Raw genomic sequence first — 21,262 nt, 5'->3', positions numbered from 1 at the left:
AGATTGGCAATTAGAAAGAGTGGTCTGTAAACATATTTAATTTGGAGATGGGAAAGTTCAAAAACTACTTGATAAATAGTGTGTCTTCAGTTTCAGATGATTTCTTCCTGTACCTTTGGAGGCTTCATTATCCCATTTATATACAGCTTCCTGGACGCTCCAATCTTTTTATACCGTAATCCCCAAAACTTACCCTGTGGTGTTTCTACCATCTGGAATCTGCCCTCCTTCTTCCCTTTGACCGCTCTGTCTCTCACTTTCTGACTTATCTTCAATTTTTAAAAGATTCTATTTTAGGCCTATTCAAGGTGAACCTTTCCAAGCTTGAATCCTAAAAGTTTCATCTACTTCTACTCTTCCCAGTTTCTGCTAGCCGTTTGTGGTAAACTGAACGGGAGCAAAATGTGCCACCCCAAAATATGCCTCTTTGGCATATTGATTATTTGAGCTGGTTATTTTTAAGACCCAGCCAAGGCAAGAGCAGCTCTGAAAACAGGGTAGAAGTTACCCTTTTATAAGGGACCTTTACGTTAATAAGGGGAATCTCTGTTTGAAAGGGTATCTCCCTCACTACACTACACCTGGAAGAGAAGGATGACTGAATCTCTGAAAACTCACCTCAGTGGAGAAGGCTCGGACTCTGTAACAATCATACCCTGGTTTACTGTGCTTTGCCTGATAATCTCCCATTAACAGGCCTTCCCCAAGCCCCTCCCCAAAATCTTTCTTTTGTCTTTAGCTAAAGATGGTGTTTAAGGTGGTGGGTTGGACCATTTTGGGGAACCACTCAGTTTTCCTGGGTATCTCCATGGATACAGGAAGGGTACCTGGTATTAAACTTCAGTTTTTTGTTTGTTTGTTTGTTTTTATTTTTGGCTGCGTTGGGTCTTCGTTGCTGTACATGGGCTTTCTCTAGTGGCGGCGAGCGGGGGCTACTCTTTGTCGCGGTGCACAGGCTTCTCATTGTGATGGCTTCTCTTGTTGCGAGCATGGGCTCTAGATGCGTGAGCTTCAGTATCTGTGGCACGTGGGCTCAGTAGTTGTGGCTCATGGGCTTAGTTGCTCCGCGGCATGTGGGATCTTCCCAGACAAGGGCTCGAACCCATGTCCCCTGCATTGGCAGGCAGATTCTTAACCACTGCACCACCAGGGAAACCCTAAACTCTGTTTTTAACTGTTAATCAGTTACTATGGTGGCGATGGTGGTGTGGTCTCAACCAAGAACCTAGAAGGGCAGAAGGAAAATTATTTTTCCTCCCCTACATCTGTAAACTTCTAGAAGGAAAGGATGCTCACACATCATTGTATATCTTCTTCCAAGGCTTACAGACTGTAAGTGCTCAATACATATTCACTAGGTTGAATTGAAAAGCTGATTATTTTAAATTTCTGACTTGTTTTTCCATGTTTCCATTTGTAACATTCCTTTCAGCCACATCTCTACTTTAATTTCAATTACTAAAACTCTTTTGTTATCACTAATCTTAATATTTGATATGAGACTTTAACTAAGTCAGTTTCCTGAGACTTTGCTCTAGTCATTCTTTTCCTCCCTGACTGGGGAAGTCAACATTAAACATATTTAAGAAAGCACCCTGGGATCATGTGCGTTCACCAGTTGAGTGCTTAGGATAAATTGCACATTTACTCCATTCCTCTAAATGAGTCTCTGGTTTGGAACTGTGACTGTGATTCATCTGAACAAACAATGATGCCAATCTCTTTGTAAACTCAATTGATTTTTCTGTTCAATTAAGGTCCATTTTCTAGACATACAGACAGTTATATGCATGCACAGACCCATACCCACATATACTATCTTACACACAAAATGCATATAATCCTGTCCTTGGAGAGTTAGGTAAATGTAAACCAAATGTCCAATTTTCCAATCTATGTGTAATCATGCTTTGCCCATAATCTCTATAAATTCCCAGCTCATTTCCCTTTGGCTCTTCCTGTCTCTGCTCTCGCATCTGTATAGGTAATTAATTCGGAAAAATTGATGATGGATTTCTGTAGTCAAAGCACATTTTGCAACTTAAACTCCATTTATAACACAAGCTTTGCCTGGGATTCACATGTTAACGGGTTGCCATATTTAACTAAGGATATTCCATATTGTAGGTACTGCTGATCTCACTTATAATCTTGTTTCTCATGTCAAAGAAAAATATCGATATGTCCATGAAATCACTCCCCGCTATGTGTATTGCTCAAGTAATTGTCCTTATAAGCCTCCTTTTTGAGTAAGAAGAAAATGAAAGCATTACAGGAAAAGTTCTTAACAATTTTCAACTTTTATTTTTCTTAGTTTTACAAATTAGAGTGTAATTATTTAGAGTAAAAAATGAGGTTTTTTTTTAAAGAAAAGCTTCTGCTCTTTTTTTTGTTGTTGTTACAAAATCTAAGAAAATTTCTGTATCACCTGTAATACACAAAATAGCACAAATGTTCTTGAGCTACCATTTACCAGAAGCAGATTCACTGAAATACTGTATTTTTTCCTTATCTGAAGAAGATATTAGATGCTGAACTTGGAACATAACGGTTTATATTATTAGTCTTGGTCCTTGGTCTTATTATTTTTTCAATTTAGATTCTTTCCCTGCTGATCTTGTTAAATCTTATGGCTGTGGATCCTATCTATTCCCTAGTAACCCCTCAATTTTCACCTCTGACTACTCAGGTTGCATATCCAATCACATACGCAGCAGTTCTACTTGGAGGATCATTAGGTAACCTTACTGTCCAAAATAAAACTTTTTTTTTTTGAGGTAAGGACAGACTTTATTCAAACTAATTATTGCAAGGAAGGTAGGAGGACTATTGCAATAGGGAGATTGCTCCGATCATAGATAGGTCATAAGATTTGCAAGTATCTCCTAAACCAGTAACTTTAATACAGTGTGAGAGGTACTGGAATAGCACACACCTAAGAAAGAGGCCTAGGACAGAGATGAAGGGGTGGTTAATTCTGCTGCTAGAGAAAGGTACAGAGTGATGGAAACAAGTGAATTGTGTCTTAAAAAACAAGAAGTCATCCTCAGAATTAACAGTGGCTTAATTGAGGGCTTACCCCAGCCCTGTTATGCTAAATTGCTTTCCGCATGATCTCATTTATTCCTCACCAAACTGTAAGTTGGGTATCAATACATTTCTGCTGAATTTGGACTAAAGGGTCTTCCGAGCAAAGTGCAAAGACACTAAGGCAGGAGAATGGTGGCTTTGGGAGCTGGCAGAGGAGCAGGGAGGGGGAAATGCCGAAGCTGCAGAGGTTCCTTCTCAAGCTCTTCTTTAGCCAATGCTCCCTGAGTCGTTGACTCTAAAGGAATCGTGGGTACACAGCTCATTCATTTGTGTATCTATTCAGGGGTCTTCTGTGAACCCCGCATTGTACTAGGTGCCGAGGCTACAACCAGTGGGCAAGACAGCATGGTCCCTATCACCCATCGTGGAGCTTATATTCTGGTCAGTTCCATCCCAGCATGGTAAAGACAAATAAGAGGGTGCTGGGAGCGACTCCTGGTTCTGCAGGATGAAGGGGGCTTACTGAAGGACCTCAAGCTCAGGGTAGCTGAGCACCATCAGGGACGCACAGGTGTTGACATTGTCGCCCTTCACAAAGGACATGTCCACGCCCCTGACCCTCTGCCGGCCCGAGAAGCGGGTCCCGCTGCCACCACTCCATGTCCAGGTCCACAACAAGGGCCTTCAGCGGGGCTTGCTCCTGTTTCCAGAGCGACAGGGTTTCCTCTGGTGGTCATGGTGCGGCCCCAAGCACCCATAATAAAACCTTTGATTCCTTCCAACACTTTTCTAAAAATATCCTCTTCCCCTAGTGTTCCCCATTTCAGTTACTAGCACCATCATTCACTGGGTTGCACAGATCAAATAGCTGGCATTTACAACTCTCTTCCCTCTCCCCTACCACTTCCAAGGGTGGAAACTCCCTCGGGTGCAGGTCTGCCACCAAAATAGATTCCAAGCCCAAGTACTTTTCCTTACTCCATTATCACCATACAGGTCCAAGCCACCATCCTACTATCACCATGCAGGTCTGAGCCATCAGCACCCGCCTGAGCTGCAGCAAGAGTAACGTGAATAGTATACTTACCAACAGACTCGGTCCCTTTCAATGTAGTCACCACACAGAGAAGTTCTTTGTTTTTTAATGTAAATCAATTCTTACTCCTCTCTGTGTAAAACCCCTAAAGGTTTCCTATTGTACTTAGAACAAATTCCTGACTGTGGCCTATATTACCTGGAGTGGGCCTCTGCCTCCCTCTCAGCTGTCATATCCTACCACTCTCCCCTTCTGTCTGTTTCAAGCATACTGGTCTTCTGGCTTTTTCCTAAACATGCCAACCTTTCTCCTCAGAGATCGTCAATGAATGCTGTAATTACATTATTGTTCAGCAAATACTCATCCCCTGCCTCTCCCCAGAGTGGGTAGAATATACTTCCCCACTCTTGATCATGATTTTGGCCATGAGGCTTGCTTTACCTAATGGGATGTTGGCAGACATAAGGAAAACAAAGACTCGACATGAGTTTGCAGCTTCTGGCTCGCCCTCTTCCTCTTCTGCCATTGCCAGGAGAAGAACTTTTCCTGGGTGGTCCCCAAATGAGAAGAAACATGAAGCACAGCCGAACTAGCCAACTTGCAAAACTGCAGTGTGAAGCAGAGCTTCCTGAGCTGAAGGCAGAATCACCCTGGCTAACTCACAGATATATGAAGAGAATTAAGTTATTTGTCTTAAGTAACTGAGTTTTAGGGTAGTTTGTTATGCAGCATTTTTGTGGCAATGGTTGACTGATATAACTGTCTATTTTAAAACCTATCCCACTGCTACTTCATTCAATCTCTATAGTCTTTATTTGTCCACTTATTTTTGTCTTTTGTGAATAAAAGCAGGAATGTTTTTGTTTTTTGGTCTTATTTCTTATATTCTCAGAACACAAAACAATGCTTCTCCATAGTAAGGACTCAGTAAATATTGTTAACTGGATGAATTAATGAACTAGGGAAATTCTAAGCACCCTTCCCTGATAGTTTTAGGGTGGCTATTTCTCCTTCACCTCTCACAAAGACATTTTCATTCTCCAAACTGTGAACAATGAAACACAGGAAGTAAATCTCTTCTGGAGAGATATTTAGCCAAATGGTATAAGAGAATGCTTCCTTTCAAGAGAGTCTTGAATGTTATTTTTGACTGCAATTGACATTTTGTAAGTTATCATTAAGGAAGAGTGGGAGTATGGTGGTCCTACAGGCACTGTGTTGATGTTTCCAACGTGGTGAGCCAATGTGTACAGAAAGAATAAGGAGGAGCAAGTTGTTAGAGGCAGAGGACTAGAGTCAACAATATAGCATTCTGAGTCTAGAAACATCCACCGTAACCAATACCACAGGCCTCAGAGCAATCTAAAGATTAAACTTGAAATTAATTTATTGAAACCCTACTCTATGACAGGCAATGTGCCAGATTAATTTGATTTCATGTAACATAGCATACTATGAAGCAGGATTTGCAGAATGATATCATTCTCATTGTGTTGGTTAAAAAAATAATAAAGCCATAGAGAGTTTAAATAAGGATAAGGGGACTTATTAAGTAGAGCTTAGATAGGACTGAACAGCTTTCATTTCTAAAGCAACAGCTAATCTTTGTAATATTAATACCGGATCCAAGCACAAGTCAAAAACAAATCTTGTGTTAACATGCTGTAGAAAATACTATGCCAAATAAAGGACAGGCTAATATTTTTAACCTAAAAGTACATTTAGTAAAAAGTCAGATTGGACTCTATTTTCAAGTTGATTCTAATTCAACAACTTATCCTTGTTTTCCTCCCTTTCCAGGTTTAGGTGTGCTATACATGTTAAACAAATGAATAAACTTAAAAAAAAATCTCAGACTCCTTATTATAAGGGCTATGTAGAACCTAAATGGATCTGCATGCATTGAATTGTTTTAACTGGGGTAGTAAATTAGAAAGTATGAAAGAGGAATCAAGAAGTTAATTGAGGTTGCAACCCATGGAGCGTTGTAGTGAGTGATCTGAAAAGAAGAACCCTTCCCACTTTGTACTCTGGGTGGAGGCACTAGTATGTATAGAATAAAAATACCAGACAAGCACTCTTGGGGTACTAGGCCATATTTCAATGTCATCCTAATTCATGAAGCCAAAGTATGTCAGAACTGAAAAGGTCTGTTATGGAAAAACCAGTCTTATATTATGCTTTAATTTTACAGAGGAGGGAACACAGACCTAATACTCTAAGGGGGTTACAAATTTCCTCCACCTTCCTGCTCTTAATCACATTGATTCTGAGTGCTCAGAGTCTAACCTCACTTCTTATCCCAGAGGAAGGTTATTCTTCAGTATCAGTCAAGCAATTTTGAGAAATTAATTTATCTTCTGTGAGTCTCTCTATTACAGTATAGCATCCCCACAACAAGCTGGAAAACATCCAATGGGTATTAGTCACTATAAAATGGACTTTCCTTTTGGACAGGTCTCTGCTTTTTGTCTTTTTCTCTTATATAATATCTTGCTTTGGGCATTATCAGGTTTTGTTGCTATCTTTTAGCCCTTAGCTCCTAAATCATAGACTCCTTACTCATATGATCTTTTGTCCCCCCTTCACTGTGCAATATCACCTTTTTTCCTATGTCTTCTCTGGACCTGAATTCAGATAAACGTGGTCATCAATTAGGTATCCATACTCAAACACTTACAGAGACAAGCAGGTAACATGTCCTGTTTAAGTCCTGTTTAAGGGGACCACCTGCCTGACACTGAGCTTCAGATGATTTTTCTGCATGTGGGAACATAGGCCCAACATGGCAAATATTCCAATTTTCAGTATTTTCCAGAAATTCAGATTTTTATGGAAATGTCACAATCTTTAAATGCAAATATTTACTTCAATTTTCTCTTTTGCAATACCAAGCAGACAAAATGAAATGTCTATGTACTGAACTCAGCCTCAAGATCCACCATTCTGCTAATCCCTGGTATAAGTCTTATTCTGATAACTTTCTACCTGTGGCTTTAGACTTTAATTCTCTGGTCTCTATCATCATCTATAAAATAAAAATAATAATTACTATCTAAAAGACGGTATGCATATATCACAAAATGTGTATGTAATACATACTCAATAAATCTTAACTTGTGCATCTGATTATAAGTTACACACACTCTTTCCATTTATTCTTTTTTTATAAATTTATTTTATTATTTTATTTTATTTATTTATTGTTTTTGGTTGTGTGGGGTCTTTGTTGCTGTGTGCGGGCTTTTCTCTGGTTGAAGCAAGTGGGGGCTACTCTTCGTTGCAGTGTGCGGGCTTCTCGCAGTGGCTTCTCTTGTTGCGGAGCACGGCTCTAGGAGTGTGGACTTCAGTAGTTGTGGCATGTGGGCTCAGTAGTTGTGGCCCACGGACTTAGTTGCTTCGCGGCATGTGGGATCTTCCCAGACCAGGGCTCGAACCCATGTCCCCTGCATCGGCAGGCAGATTCTTAACCACTGCGCCACTAGGGAAGCCCTTCATTTATTATTTCTCCTGACTTTCTACTTTGTATTCACATATTTTAATCTTTTAAAAATCATTCCAGTTCTTTCCCTCTTTTGTTTTAATGGTAGTCCAATATATAACTTTTGTCCTCCTGTGGCTTGTTTTTTTTTTGCGGTACGCGGGCCTCTCACTGTTGTGGCCTCTCCCGTTGTGGAGCACAGGCTCCGGACGCGCAGGCTCAGCGGCCATGGCTCACGGGCCCAGCCGCTCCGCGGCATGTGGGATCTTCCCGGACCGGGACACGAGGCCGTGTCCCCTGCATCGGCAGGTGGACTCTCAACCACTGCACCACCAGGGAAGCCCTGTGGCTTGTTTTTAATTGAGGTATAGTTTACATACAGTGAAAGGCATGGATCCTAAATGTAAAGGTTGATGAGTTTTGACAAAAGTTTGAACTTGTGTTATTCAAAACCCAATAAAGATGAAGATCGTTTCCTTCATACCAGAAAATTTTCTCATACACATTCCCAGTAAATTTCTCTGACATCACAGGTAAACACTTAGTTTTGCCTATTTTTGATCTTCATATAAAGGTAATCAAACATTATGTACTTTTTTATGAGTGTCTGCTGTTCCTAGTTTGCTGTAAGTTTTTATCATGAATGGGTGCTCAATTTTGTCAAGTACTTTCCCACATCTATTAAGATATCATATGAATTTTGCTCTTTCTTTCTATTAATGTGATGAGTATTTGTACTCATTTTTAAAAATAATAAACCAACATTTTGTTACTGGGATGAACCTTGCTATGTCTTGTCATATTATCCTTTTTACATATTGTTGTATGTGTTTTGCTAGTGCTTTGTTAAGGATTTTTGCATATCTTTTCGTGAGAGATAGTGTTCTGTAGTTTTCTTTTCTTGGAGTATACTTGAATGATTTTGGTATCGGGATTATTCTGGTCTCATAAGATGAAGTGGGGGGTGATCTTCCCTCTTATATCTTCTGAAAAATTTGTATAAGATTGATACTATTGTTTTAACTTTGGTTAGAATCTATCAGAGAAAACACTTTGGCCTGGTGAGAAATTTAAATTTTGAAGTTCTTTTGTTTTTAAACAAATCTACTTCTATTTATATGTTCTATTTTTTTTCCACCAGTCTAATTTTATCTAAACTAATCATGGAAGATGACATATGCTTATTTGTAAGTATTTTGATGTGGGTCTGCAAGATTCTGAGGGGGTATCACAGACTATTTAAGGCATGGATAACCAACAGTTTAAATGAACATAAATGCTAAGACCAACACTCCCCAATAATTGTCTTTCATCATGATCATTATAGGAAGTTGTGTACTAATTCTGACAACGTGATCCCAATACCAGTTTGAGATGCTGCCTCAGTATTTCACTGTTCTTAAATGTGTATATGCAACCCGATTGAATTTTCCTTGTTTTAGTGATTAGTGCCCTTCAATGAATTTTACTAAATTATCTAAGTTATCAGACTTATTCATATACCTTTATTAGTATCAATAATATTTCTTTATTATCGTTTTATTGCTTGGAGGCTCTACAGCAACATTCTCTTTTTCATTGTTGATCTTGTTTGTGTTTTTCTTTTTTCTTGATCAATTTTGTTAGATATTTTTCATTTTTATTCAACTTTTCAAAAAAGCAACTTTGGGCCTTAATTTTTTCCATCATTTGTTCTTTATTTTATTGATTTTCAGTCTTACCATTATTGTTTCCTTTTACTTACTTTTGGTTTAAATTATTCTTCCTTTTCTTTCTTTTTATGGTTAGGCTGAGGACATTAATTTCAGACCTCTTCTTTTTTTCAAATATAAATATTTAAATACATAAATCTTATCAGATCGTGGTTTTAGCTGTTTTTCACTAATTCTGATTAAGTTGTATTTTCATTACCATTCATTTAAAAACATTTTCTAATTTCCTTGTGGATTTTTCTTTGATTCACAGAGTGCTGGATCCCACCTGATGAGTTCCTGATTTTGTAGATCAGGTTGGTGTCAGAGAATCAGCATTTCCAACGAGTTCCCAGGTGATGCTAAGGCTGCTGTTCTGAGGACCAGATTGGAGGGACCACTGCTCTCAGGCACAGTTCTTATTCTCAAGGGGTGGACTTTCTGAAGATTCTTCACTCTAGCAGTTTGGAAATCCGATTTCTTCCAGCATCTGGCTACTTCCAGAATCTCTGTTCTGCTCTCATTCTCCCAACAATTATTCTCTGCCTGGTATGTGGAGTCAAGCCTTGTACAGCATTGCCATGTGTTTGTTTAGTCAGATATCTGGAGGGGCCACTATGCAGATTTCTGAGGCTCCTCTGTGCAACTCCCTCATCTCTGCTACCCTGTGCCATGGAATACAGCAGCCTCAGCAGCAACAAAATAGAATCGCTGTTTTCTTTGGCCGGCAGGTTTGCTGCCTTCTTTGGAGGCTCTTCATCCCTGTGCAGCAGTTTGAGACGTTCCCAGGCAGAAAACCAGAGTAAATGCGGGACTCAGCTCAGGAGCTATCCTTCTTTCAGGAATTATAGTTATATGCTGTGTTTTTTCCAAAGCCTGAAAAGAGTTGTTTCATATATTTTATCCTATTTTGTTGATTTTTATGTCAGGAAGATAAACCTGATATTCATTACTCTGCTGTGTCCAGAACTGGCTGTGTATATACATCATTCCTGCAATCCTTTACCCTCAAATGAATGAAAGATGTTCTCTCAAATAGCTAGTTGCTTTTCCTTTCTTCCACTTCTCATTTTCCACTCTCCAACTCCTGCTCCAATTGTAAAAGACACAGCACAATATTCAATACTTGGAACTCAACTAAAAAGGGACCATCAATGAACCAGAAGTAATTCTCTAAGTAACACTTGAATTGAAACAAGGTAAATGGCAGCAAACAACCTGATACAAAGAAATCTGTTTTTCGATTGTTGATTCATTTTAAATTCATTCATTCAATCATTTATATTTATTGAACATTGACTTTTTGTCAAACACTGTGCTAAAGATTGGGAATTAAACAATGAGTAAGAGAGACATAATTTTTTTTATTACAGTTTTAAGAGAGAAAGTCTGAAAGAAAAATCTCACGGTGAAAAAAAGAACATTCCAACTGCCTAGATGCCAAGAGTTCTCTTTGGTTGGTGTCTGTCTTCGTGAATTCACCATGGTTTAGGATCTAGAAAAATAATCATGTCTTAGTTCTAGATATAATCAAATCCTAGGCAACTTAATTCATGATAACTGAACTCACCGAGAGTAAAGTACTTTAATCAGAATAGCAATCCCTTAATTTATACTAAGGTCTCTAACTACCCCAGTGTCTGCTCTTACACCCTCAGACCAAGGCATTCTTTCATTTTACACAAGTCTATTATAATCAGCAATTGCTTTGTGAGAATGAAATCAGCACAAAGATTAAATGATAAGAATGGTTTCTGGTACCAGTCTCTGGTAATCTAATACTTCACCTCCACAGTAATAATAGCTAATATTTATTCAGCCATTACTTTCTCACAGCATTTCAGTGTGGTACATACAGTTATAATCCCTGTTTTACAAATAGAGATACTGTGTCACAGAAAGATTGAGTACCTAGTAAGTGGTAGAGCTGGGATTCAAACACATGGAGTCTGGCGCAAGATCCCAAGTCCTCAACTGCTCTGCTACAGGGCAATACAGAGTCCAATATATCAAGATCTGATATATTGATTCTTGGGATGGGCAGTACCTGTATTGAGGACACATTTCTTTCTCTCTACTTTTCTATGTTTCAGTGGCTGGCTACTGTCTCTTTGACTAAGATATTATTTTTTTAGATATGATAATGAATTCAATCAAGTTTCAGTAAAGTTTTTCAGGTAGTTTTAGTCTCCTTAATTCATTATTATGGATCTCCTCAATCCATTATTGTTCATTTATAGGGTGATCTCAATCTGGAACACTGTGGGTGGTGTCTGCATTCAGAAATATTATATTTGGCTTTAGCATCTTAAAAAATTTAACTTATTATGTGTTTAATATGGCAAGATTTCACATTTAAAAAAATCAAATTTTCATGGATTCTCTTGAAAAAAATCATAAAATTTAGAATTAATGGACCCACGTTTCACATAGTTCCAATCTGCTAGAGCAGTCCAGGCCACCGTATTCATTAGTATCACCTGTTAACAACTTCAGGCATTTTCCTTAGCAATCTCTAATATGTAGCTTAACTTGAAGGAAAATAATTTCTGATATCATTTCATCAAACTGTATATAGCTCTAACATTACTTTTAATAGGGTTGTCTATAAATGGAGTGATTATTTATATTTCTTCTTTTTTAAAATTTAATTTTTGCTTTATACTGGAGTATAGTTGATTTATAATGTGTTAGTTTCAGGTGTATAGCAAAGCGATTCAGTTATACATATATCCATTCTTTTTCCCACAGAGGTTATTACATAATTTTTTTAATATAAATTTATTTTATTTTTATTTAATTTTGGCTGCGTTGGGTCTTTGTTGCTGCGCACAGGCTTCCTCTAGTTGCGGGGAGTCGGGTCTACTCTTTGTTGTAGTGCACGGGCTGCTCACTGTGGTGGCTTCTCTTGTTGCGGAGCACGGGCTCTAGCTGTGTGGGCTTCAGTAGTTGTGGCACGTGGGCTCAGTAGTTATGGCTCGCGGGTTCTAGAGCACAGGCTCAGTAGTTGTGGCACACGGGCTTAGTTGCTTGCGGCATGGGGGATCTTCCCAGACTAGGGCTCAAACCCTTGTCCCCTGCATTGGCAGGTGGATTCTTAACCACTGCACCACCAGGGAAGCCCTATTACAGAATATTAAGTAGAGTTTTCTGTGCTATACAGTAAGTCCTTGTTGATTATCTATCTTATATATAGTAGTGTGTATATGTTAATCCCAAACTCCTAATTTATTTAAATATCTCTTATTAAAATGTAAACAAAATATTTCTTTTTATGAGAGGCAGTCTACTGTAATTGATAAGAGCATAGCTTTGAATCTCTCCTCTGTTGCTTAGTAGCTCTGTGACCTCAAGGAATTTATTTCACTTCTGCACATTCCAGTTTCCCTTATCGGTAAAATAATGATTAAAAAATGAGCTTATCTCACAGACTCTTAAAAGGATTAAGGAAAGTGCTAACATAACATAAGTGATTTTTACACAATTTGTTTTTCACTATTACACACATGATATGAAAATGCACCCTTTTGGACATTTACAACTACTCCTTTAGGTTAGATTTTTAGAAGCAGAACCACTGAATCAAAGATACGTGTGCTTTAAATTTTCATAGATAGTACATTGGAAAATTATTCCCCAAACAGAGCATTTTGATTAAATACCCACAAAAAGTGTATGCCCTGGAAAATACTGGGAATTATTATTTTTAAAATTTGGCCAGTCTAATGTTTAAGAAGGTACTTGACTTTGTTGTTTTATTCAGCATTTCTCTGGTATCTAGTAAGTCTGATTATAATAATTGTTTAACTCTGTGTAATAGTGTGATTTATAATAAGAAATATATATTTGGCCTTTGTCCCCATTTCTGGCTCAGAAGTCCTAAAACCCTTGAATTTACTAAGTGAGAATGGTAAAGATGTCTGTCTTTTTTAACATAAACGAGGTGAATTTTGGACCCCACTGAAGGATGGAGGGCTGGCTGCCAGGATAACCAACCATTTGTTTTAAGGGTTGGACGTTTCAGTCTCCTGGCCTCCACCACCTCCAGGGAGGGGAGAGGGGCTGGAGACTGAGTTCAGTCGCCATGAATCATTCATGCCTATGTAAGAAAGCCTCCAGAAAATCTTTAAAGGATGAGGTTCAGAGAGCATCTGCATTGGTGGACACTTGGCAATGTGGGAAGAGTTGAGCACTCTGAGAGGGCATGGAAACTGCGCCCTTTCCCCATACTTTTCCCTATACTCTCTTCTACCTGGCTGATCCTGAGTTATATCCTTTTATAATAAACCAGTCATTTAGTAAGTAAAGTTGTTTCTCTGAGCACTCTGAAAAATTAATCAAACCCAAGAAGGGGGCTGTGGGAACCTCCGATTTACAGGCTGTTCATCAAAAGGATAGGTGACACCCTGGGTTTGTATCTGGAGCCTGAAGTGAGGGGTCAGTGGAGTCTCGTAGGACTAAACCCTTAACCTGTGGAATCCAATGCTATCTCTGGGTAGATGTGTCAGAATTGAGTTAAAATGTTAGGACACCCAGCTGGTATCTGCCTGGAGCATTGCTTGGTGGTGTGCGGGCAACTCCCCCTCCCCCATATGTTGGAACTGTGTCAGTAGACAAGTACTCTGTTTAAGAATTTACCCCAAAACTTAGCAGCTAAAAACCTTTATTAACTCGGACAGTTTTAAGAGTCAAGAATCTGAAAGCAGCTTTGCTGGGTGGTTGTGTCTCAAGATCTCTCATAAGATTTCAGTCAAGCTATTGGCCAGGGCTGTAATCTCTGAAAGGGGTGGGTGTCATCTGCTTCTGAGCTCGCCCATGTGGCCACTGGCTGAAGCTTTCAATTTATCATCATGTGGGCCTCTCTAGAGGGCTGCTCACAACATGACTTACCCCAGAGCAAGACAGAAGATACAGCCTTTTTATAACCTAATGTTGCAAATGACACACCATCACTTCTGCCATTATTTGTTAGAAGGAAGTCACTAAGTTGAACCTACTGCTGTTCGTTAGAAGAGTGTCACCAGACCTGTCTACACACAAGGGGGAGGTGGGATTAAGCTTTCACCTATTGAAAGGAGGAGCATCAAAGAATCTGTGGACATATTTTTAACACTTCAACGCTGAGCTCCTTTAATCTTTCTGTGAATTGCCTGTTTATAAGAACGACAATTTTTTTTTTGAATTGTAGTTTTAAGGCTCTGTTACATGTGAAAAATCTACAAGCTCTAAGCCACTAGATTGGAGTAGCAATAGAGTCACATTTTTAAATATATTTCTCCCATCAATCACTTGAGTAAATGTGTATATTTATCAGGAAATCTAATACCACCTCTCCCTCTTTCCTTTACTTCCTTCCTTCTTTGTAAAAACAAAGCAGTCCTGCTTACAGAGAATACTGGGAAGGAAATTTTGCAAATGTGAACAGCTTACTTGCAGTTCTAGTTTTTTAGCTGCCCTTGTTCTATTGCTCTCACAAGGTTTCAATCTCAAAAACTGGAACCACAAAATCGGATCTGTGCCCACTGCCCTAACAAGCAAGTGCAGATAAGTCCTCCCTCACAGACTACAGGTTTTTCTGTAGAACTCTAGTGAGAAACACGCAACCTGCAAACTTCCTCCCAGTTGGACTCGAATCACCTTTGGCAACCCGGGTAGCCTTTCAGTCCAAGATGGCACTTTTATTCACTGAGAAATTCTATAACATTAAATCTCAAGGGGAAGATGTGCACTGAGATCCCTGAGCTTCCCAGGAGGTTGCCAGATCCAGGTGCAAACTCACCCACCTCTACTACCAGAACACAGTGGGTATTAAAGGAGTTGGCTTTTTTCCAAGGGAAAAAATGTACTGGTTTGTTCTTCCCCAAGGAAAATTAGTCCAAGTTCATCTGCTTCATATTATTGGTGTCTGAGTCTACTTGGGCTGTCATAACAAAATACCATAGACTGGGCCACTTAAGCAACAGAAATTCATTTTCTCAGAGTTCTGGAAGCTAGAAGTTCAAAATCAAAGTGTTGGTAAATTCTGTTTCTGGTGAGGACACTCATCCTGATTTGTAAACAGCTACCTTCTCTCTGTGTCCTCGTGACCTTTCCTCTCCGTGCCTGCAGAGTGAGAGAGCACTGGTGTCTCTTTCTCTTCTTATAAGGACACCAGCCCTATGGGATTAGGGCCCTACTCTTATTACCTCATTTAACCTCATTTAGATGATTCCCTAAATGCTCTGTTTGAATACAGTCACATTGGGGTTAGAGCTTCAATTTATTAATTTGGGGAAGACACCATTCAGTCCATAACAATTGGTACTGATGCTTTGATACATATCAGGTTAATATGTTCTCCACATCATAAAGAAAGATGGTTGATAGGGGTAAATTAAAATTACATTCACAAAGTCTTTACTAAGTTTAAAAAGGAAACATTCCCAAATCTACTTAATAAACTATTAAGTATCAATTAAGGAAAATTTTTCCAAAGATTATGTAAGTGATTATAAGTCTAAGCCATTATTTTTGCTAACATTCATAAAATGGCAATAATAACACCTAGTTCTCAGAGTTATTATGATTTTCCTCAGCTTGCCTTAATAGATTTAATTGCTTCTCTCCCATATCACCACTGTGCTTTATGCATAGCTCTATTCAAGGAACGATGCTTTATATTACAATTGCTTTTCCCATTCAACTCAAGCTCTTTGAAAACCAGAACTGTGCCTTCTCATCTCTGAATAGTAGACTTTTAATTCAGTGTCTTGCATACTCTAGGTGCCCAATAAACATTTACTGTATCAAAGAACTAATTAGCCTCAATTCAACGTGCTTGTTAAACATAAGCCAAACATAAATGGTAAGAAATACTGATCAGCAAATGTATTAGTATGTTTGTATCTTTTTTAACATTAATAATTTAAATATTTTAAACCTTTGTTAAAAATCAAGATTTGTCATTCCATAATATTCTCTGAAAATTACCACAGATTAATTTGAATCGCTCACATAATGCATTTCAAAGGAGAAACCAGATTTCAGGCTTTTATTTTGGGTATTAGTAATATTTGAGGCAAACTCCAGAGTCTTAAACCAATAAATGATTGCTCTTTGTAACATTTTTTAAATGCTCTGAATTGAAGGATATTCTAATTATTTCCTGTATTCAGCATACAAATGTAAACTCTTTTTTAATATTTACTGATAATATCTATAACCCAGTCAGACCTGAAGACTGACAACCAACTTACATTTTTCACAAGTAATAATTCTAGCAATTTCATGTGTGAATAGTTGAGGAAGTGAGAAAAGAAGAGGTGATTCCAATTCTGTCTAGAACAATCCAACCAAGAGGATAATTTTAGCCTGAATCATACACACCCCAAGTGGTAGGGCCCGCAGGGTGATGGAGCTGACTTTTATTGACCATGTGTAATGGACTTGGAACGTTATCTCTGTTACTACATTAATTTTCATGATAATCACATTAGGTATGGATTCTATCCGTTTAGGTTAGTTAGGAAATTATATTACATGACAAGAGTTCTCTCTCTTAGAGCTTTTGAGCCTTCCCGAAAGGAAGGGAATATTGGCTGGGAGCTTTTATTACCAGTATGAACCAAGTCTTGAGCACCCACTGTTACAGTTTTCTGTTTACATCAGTCATAAGATGGGACATACCAACAGTCTGACACTTTACTCAGCCTCTCTTAGACATACATACCACGTTCCTGAATTATTTTTCTCCCCCATTTAGTTCATACACAGAAAGCATGTCTTTTATCTCTATAATCTTCCAGGTAGCTCTACACTGAAAAACTATTTACCAAATGTCAAACTGTGTATGATTTAATTGTTCTTGACTCCATATCATTCTCTATTTCCCCCTGTGCTGACAGGGTTAGACGCATACAAACTATATTTCTGAGATGCTTTGCCAAGCTAGTGGCTTCAGTGCCAACTTTCTCTTAAGTTCTCACATTGAGAAATACGGGGAGAAGTTTGGAAAGTGGGAGGAGCTGAGAGATTTGCAAATGCTGACCCAGCACTGTTGGAGTTTTCACCTGGAATAGTTGTAACAGTAGTGGAAGGCTGAAGAAGTTTCTCCAACAGCCGAGAAGCCGTTGCTGGCTCATGGGTTTCAGCACAAGCACAGCACGGTAGCAGCTTCTTGGTATTCTGCTTATGTTTCTCCATTCTTTTTAACACCCTTGTAAACAATTCGCTGCATCAAATCTTGCTTGGCTTGAACGATCTAAAGTGGTGTTTAATATCCTGACTGGAAACATATGGTATCACCTTTTCTTATCCATTCCATTTCATATTTACTAAAAGAGAGTTCCAAATTTCAAAATTATTGTCTTTGACACATTAAAATTTGAAGAGTAAATTTCTAGTAATAAGCATAACATATATCTCTATAAGACACTATTTTTTCAAGAAAAACTCTGCTAGTGCTTCAAGAGCACATGAAAATTCTTGTCACTGGATTAAAACTATTTTCTTTCTTTATAAACTGTGAAACAGATGTAGTTTAGGCCTGTGAGATTTGAACCCAAGTCATTTAAATGCTTGCTAATAGATTAAGCACATACAGTTATATAATTTTAAAAGAATACTGAACTGGGGGCTTCCCTGGTGGCGCAGTGGTTGAGAGTCTGCCTGCCGATGCAGGGGATACGGGTTCATGCCCCGGTCTGGGAAGATCCCACATGCCGCGGAGCGGCTGGGCCCGTGAGCCATGGCCGCTGAGCCTGCGCGTCCAGAGCCTGTGCTCCGCAATGGGAGAGGCCACAACAGTGAGAGGCCCGCGTACCACAAAACAAAAACAAAAACAAAAAAAAACAAAAAAAGAATACTGAACTGGGAGAACAGAGTTTCAAGCCTAATATTGCATGAAGTATGGAAATTAATTTATTCTCTTTTGCACTTAGAGTCCTTGGCAGTAAAATGAGTCCTTGCATGGATGAATTCTAAGGTCCATGTTAGGCTCTATATTTTTTATTTTGTTCTATTTTAATGTTAATTGAAAAGGTATATCTGAGTTATTAATATAGCCAACAAGGTCTGTTCTTGGTTCTACTTCATGCTAACATATGTTTTTGAGCAAGTGCATTTATATCTGAGTCTTGTCTTCTTTATTTACATAATGAGAGAATTGAAATAGAGGGTATCTATGATTCTTACCTACACTAAAGTCATCGTTTTTTTTTTTTGCGGTACGCGGGCCTCTCACTGTTGTGGCCTCTCCCATTGCGGAGCACAGGCTCCGGACGCGCAGGCTCAGCGGCCATGGCTCACGGGCCCAGCCGCTCCGTGGCATGTGGGATCTTCCCGGACTGGGGCACGAACCCGTGTCCCCTGCATCGGCAGGCGGACTCTCAACCACTGCGCCACCAGGGAAGCCCTAAAGTCATCTTTGATTCCAGTTTGTTCTTTGTTTTGAGTAATAGTTAAATCATCACTTGGCTCTATACCTCAGTTTTCTTATTAATAAAACTAAAATAATATTTTCTCTTCTGCTGACCATAGTGGAATCAGATATCAGACATGAAAATGCTTTGCATAAAGCACCAAAACACATTATAACTCTATTATTTTATATAGCAGGTGAATGTATATTTGAGGGTGTTTATATATTCATATGCACACATTTTATTAAAGTATCATTGTTTCACAACACTTTCTTTGAAGTTGAGCGATTTTTTTTTTTAATTTTTGGCTGCTTTGGATCCTCATTACTGAGCATGGGCTTGCTTTGTTGTGGTGTGCGGGCTTCTCATTGCAGTGGCTTCTCTTGTTGCAGAGCGTGAGCTCTAGGCACAGAGGCTCAGTAGTTGCAGCACGGGGGCTCAGTAGTTGCAGCACGGGGGCTCAGCTGCTCTGTGGCATGTGGGATCTTCCCGGACCAGGGATCGAACTCATGTTCCCTGCATTGGTAGGCAGATTCTTAACCACTGTGCCACCAGGGAAGTCCCATGAAGTTGAGCAATTACTAGTAGCAGCCTTCCTTATATGGATTTGTCACTTTATCTCATTTAGAATTAATAATAGCCATGGCTACCAAGTGAAGAAATTTGGCCTTTTATTTAGGACACAGGTATCTGGCCAACCCCCAACCAGCCAGCTATTCAAATACTGTTTAATTATTTAAAAGCTTGGAGCCACCTATTAGCTGGATGACTAATTAGACATGATTATGTAAATCCTACAAAAGCTTAGACGGCCATTCTAAATTTTTTTTGGAGAATCAAAAGAGTACTGCCAGTAATAGAATCCTAGAGCTGAAATGGGATCTCTGCTTCTGGGCTTTTCCTAAACCATTCAAAATTGTTATCTCTTCCTTGCTCAAAACTTTTAGAGAGGTTATTTCATAACCCATGACACCTACATTCATTATTTAAAAGATTCCGTGAGAAAAAAATACATCTGTTCCACTCTTTAGACATGTTTTCTATTTCCATGAGCAATCTTAAGATAGGAAAGAACTTTAGAAGATAGACACTCATTGGAATAATAATAATAGCTCTGGAATTCAGCTTAACCGTATCCTCCACTAACTTTTTTGAGATTTTCTACCTTTTGCTATAAACAGCTCTGTTCTACATGGTGCCCTTTTGCCACATCTTGATTGTCCAAAGATTCTCATTCAAGTTTGGATTCCACTCTTCTGGCCAGTTTTAATTATTTCTGAGTTATTTGTTGTCCAAACAAAACAGGTTCTCTATCTTACTCTTTTCCCCTTAATTGAAAATGGGGTTTTCAGTAAATCAGATAAACTGATTGATTATAACAAGCTCTGTAGTATGTTATTTCCTCACAGATTACCATATGAGTGGTGATAAACTGGCTCAGAGTCAAGTACCTGTGTGTAATCCAAGATCTAGAACCTCAGCTCTGCTATTTTTTTCATGCAGGCCCTGGGGAAAACTGGCTCTCTTACCAGCACAGATGTGTATGATAAGTACACCAGTAAGCCAATTTAATCATTAAAATGTGAAGAGTAAATTTCCAGTAATAATACAACACATCTGTACAAGACAGTATTTTTTAAAAAAGTGAAAATTCTCCTAAACTTACGTCTAATGAAAACTGAGAATGCATTATTATTATCAGAAATCTGAGGCTCAGACACATCAAGTAATTTATCCAAGATCTTTACTAGGAAGTGGCTAGGATCTTTACTATGACGTAGGTCTCTGCGGCTACAAAACTTATGCTCTTAACCCCTATACTTATATCTGCTACCCTTTTAGTGAAGTCATATGTGCTAAAGCTAAAAGTCAGAAAAGTTCATATAATAAGATGTCTTGAGTGTGGTCACTAGAAGTCAGGATGGGGTTGGGGGGAGGGGGAATTGGAGGTAGGCGGTACAAACTTCCAGTTACAAGATAAATAAGTACTAGGGATGTAATGAACAGCATGATGACTATAGTTAACACAGGTATATAATGTATATTAACGTTAAGAGAGTAAATCCTGACTTCTCATCACAAAAAAGAAAAATTTGTTTTTCTTTTTTGCTTTCTCTTTTTATTGTATCTATGAGATGATGGATGCTGGCTAAACCTATTGCAAGAATCATTTCACAATATATGTAAGTCATTATGCTGTACACCTTAAACTTATACAGTGATGTATGTCAATTATATCTCAATAACACTGGAAAAATTTGATTTAAAAAAGATTTCCTAGGGAATTCCCTGGCTGTCCAGTTGTTAGGACTCCACGTGCTTCCACTGCAGGGAGTATGGGTTTGATATCTGTTCGGGGAAATAAGATCCCACATGCTGCGTGGTGCAGCAAAAAATAAACAAAAAACCAACAACTTCCTAATATGAAGAGAGGCTATGAATGAACTAGACAAAAAATTGATACATTTGTTATACCTCCTTCAAAAACAGGGCTTTCTATAAGAATACATGTTTTAACATTGTTTAGCTTCTGAAAACACCTCAACCACAGATTAAATAATGTTCATTTGATTGAGGAGAACATTCATTCTTTTATTATCAAGTATAATGTACCATCTTCCCTGTT

This window comes from Delphinapterus leucas, chromosome 11 (assembly GCF_059928025.1).
Source record: "Delphinapterus leucas isolate spDelLeu-1000000601 "Yukka" chromosome 11, BTC_Dleu_Yukka2, whole genome shotgun sequence".
Taxonomy (NCBI): Eukaryota; Metazoa; Chordata; class Mammalia; order Artiodactyla; family Monodontidae; genus Delphinapterus; species Delphinapterus leucas.
Note: the sequence above shows the minus strand (reverse complement) of the source record.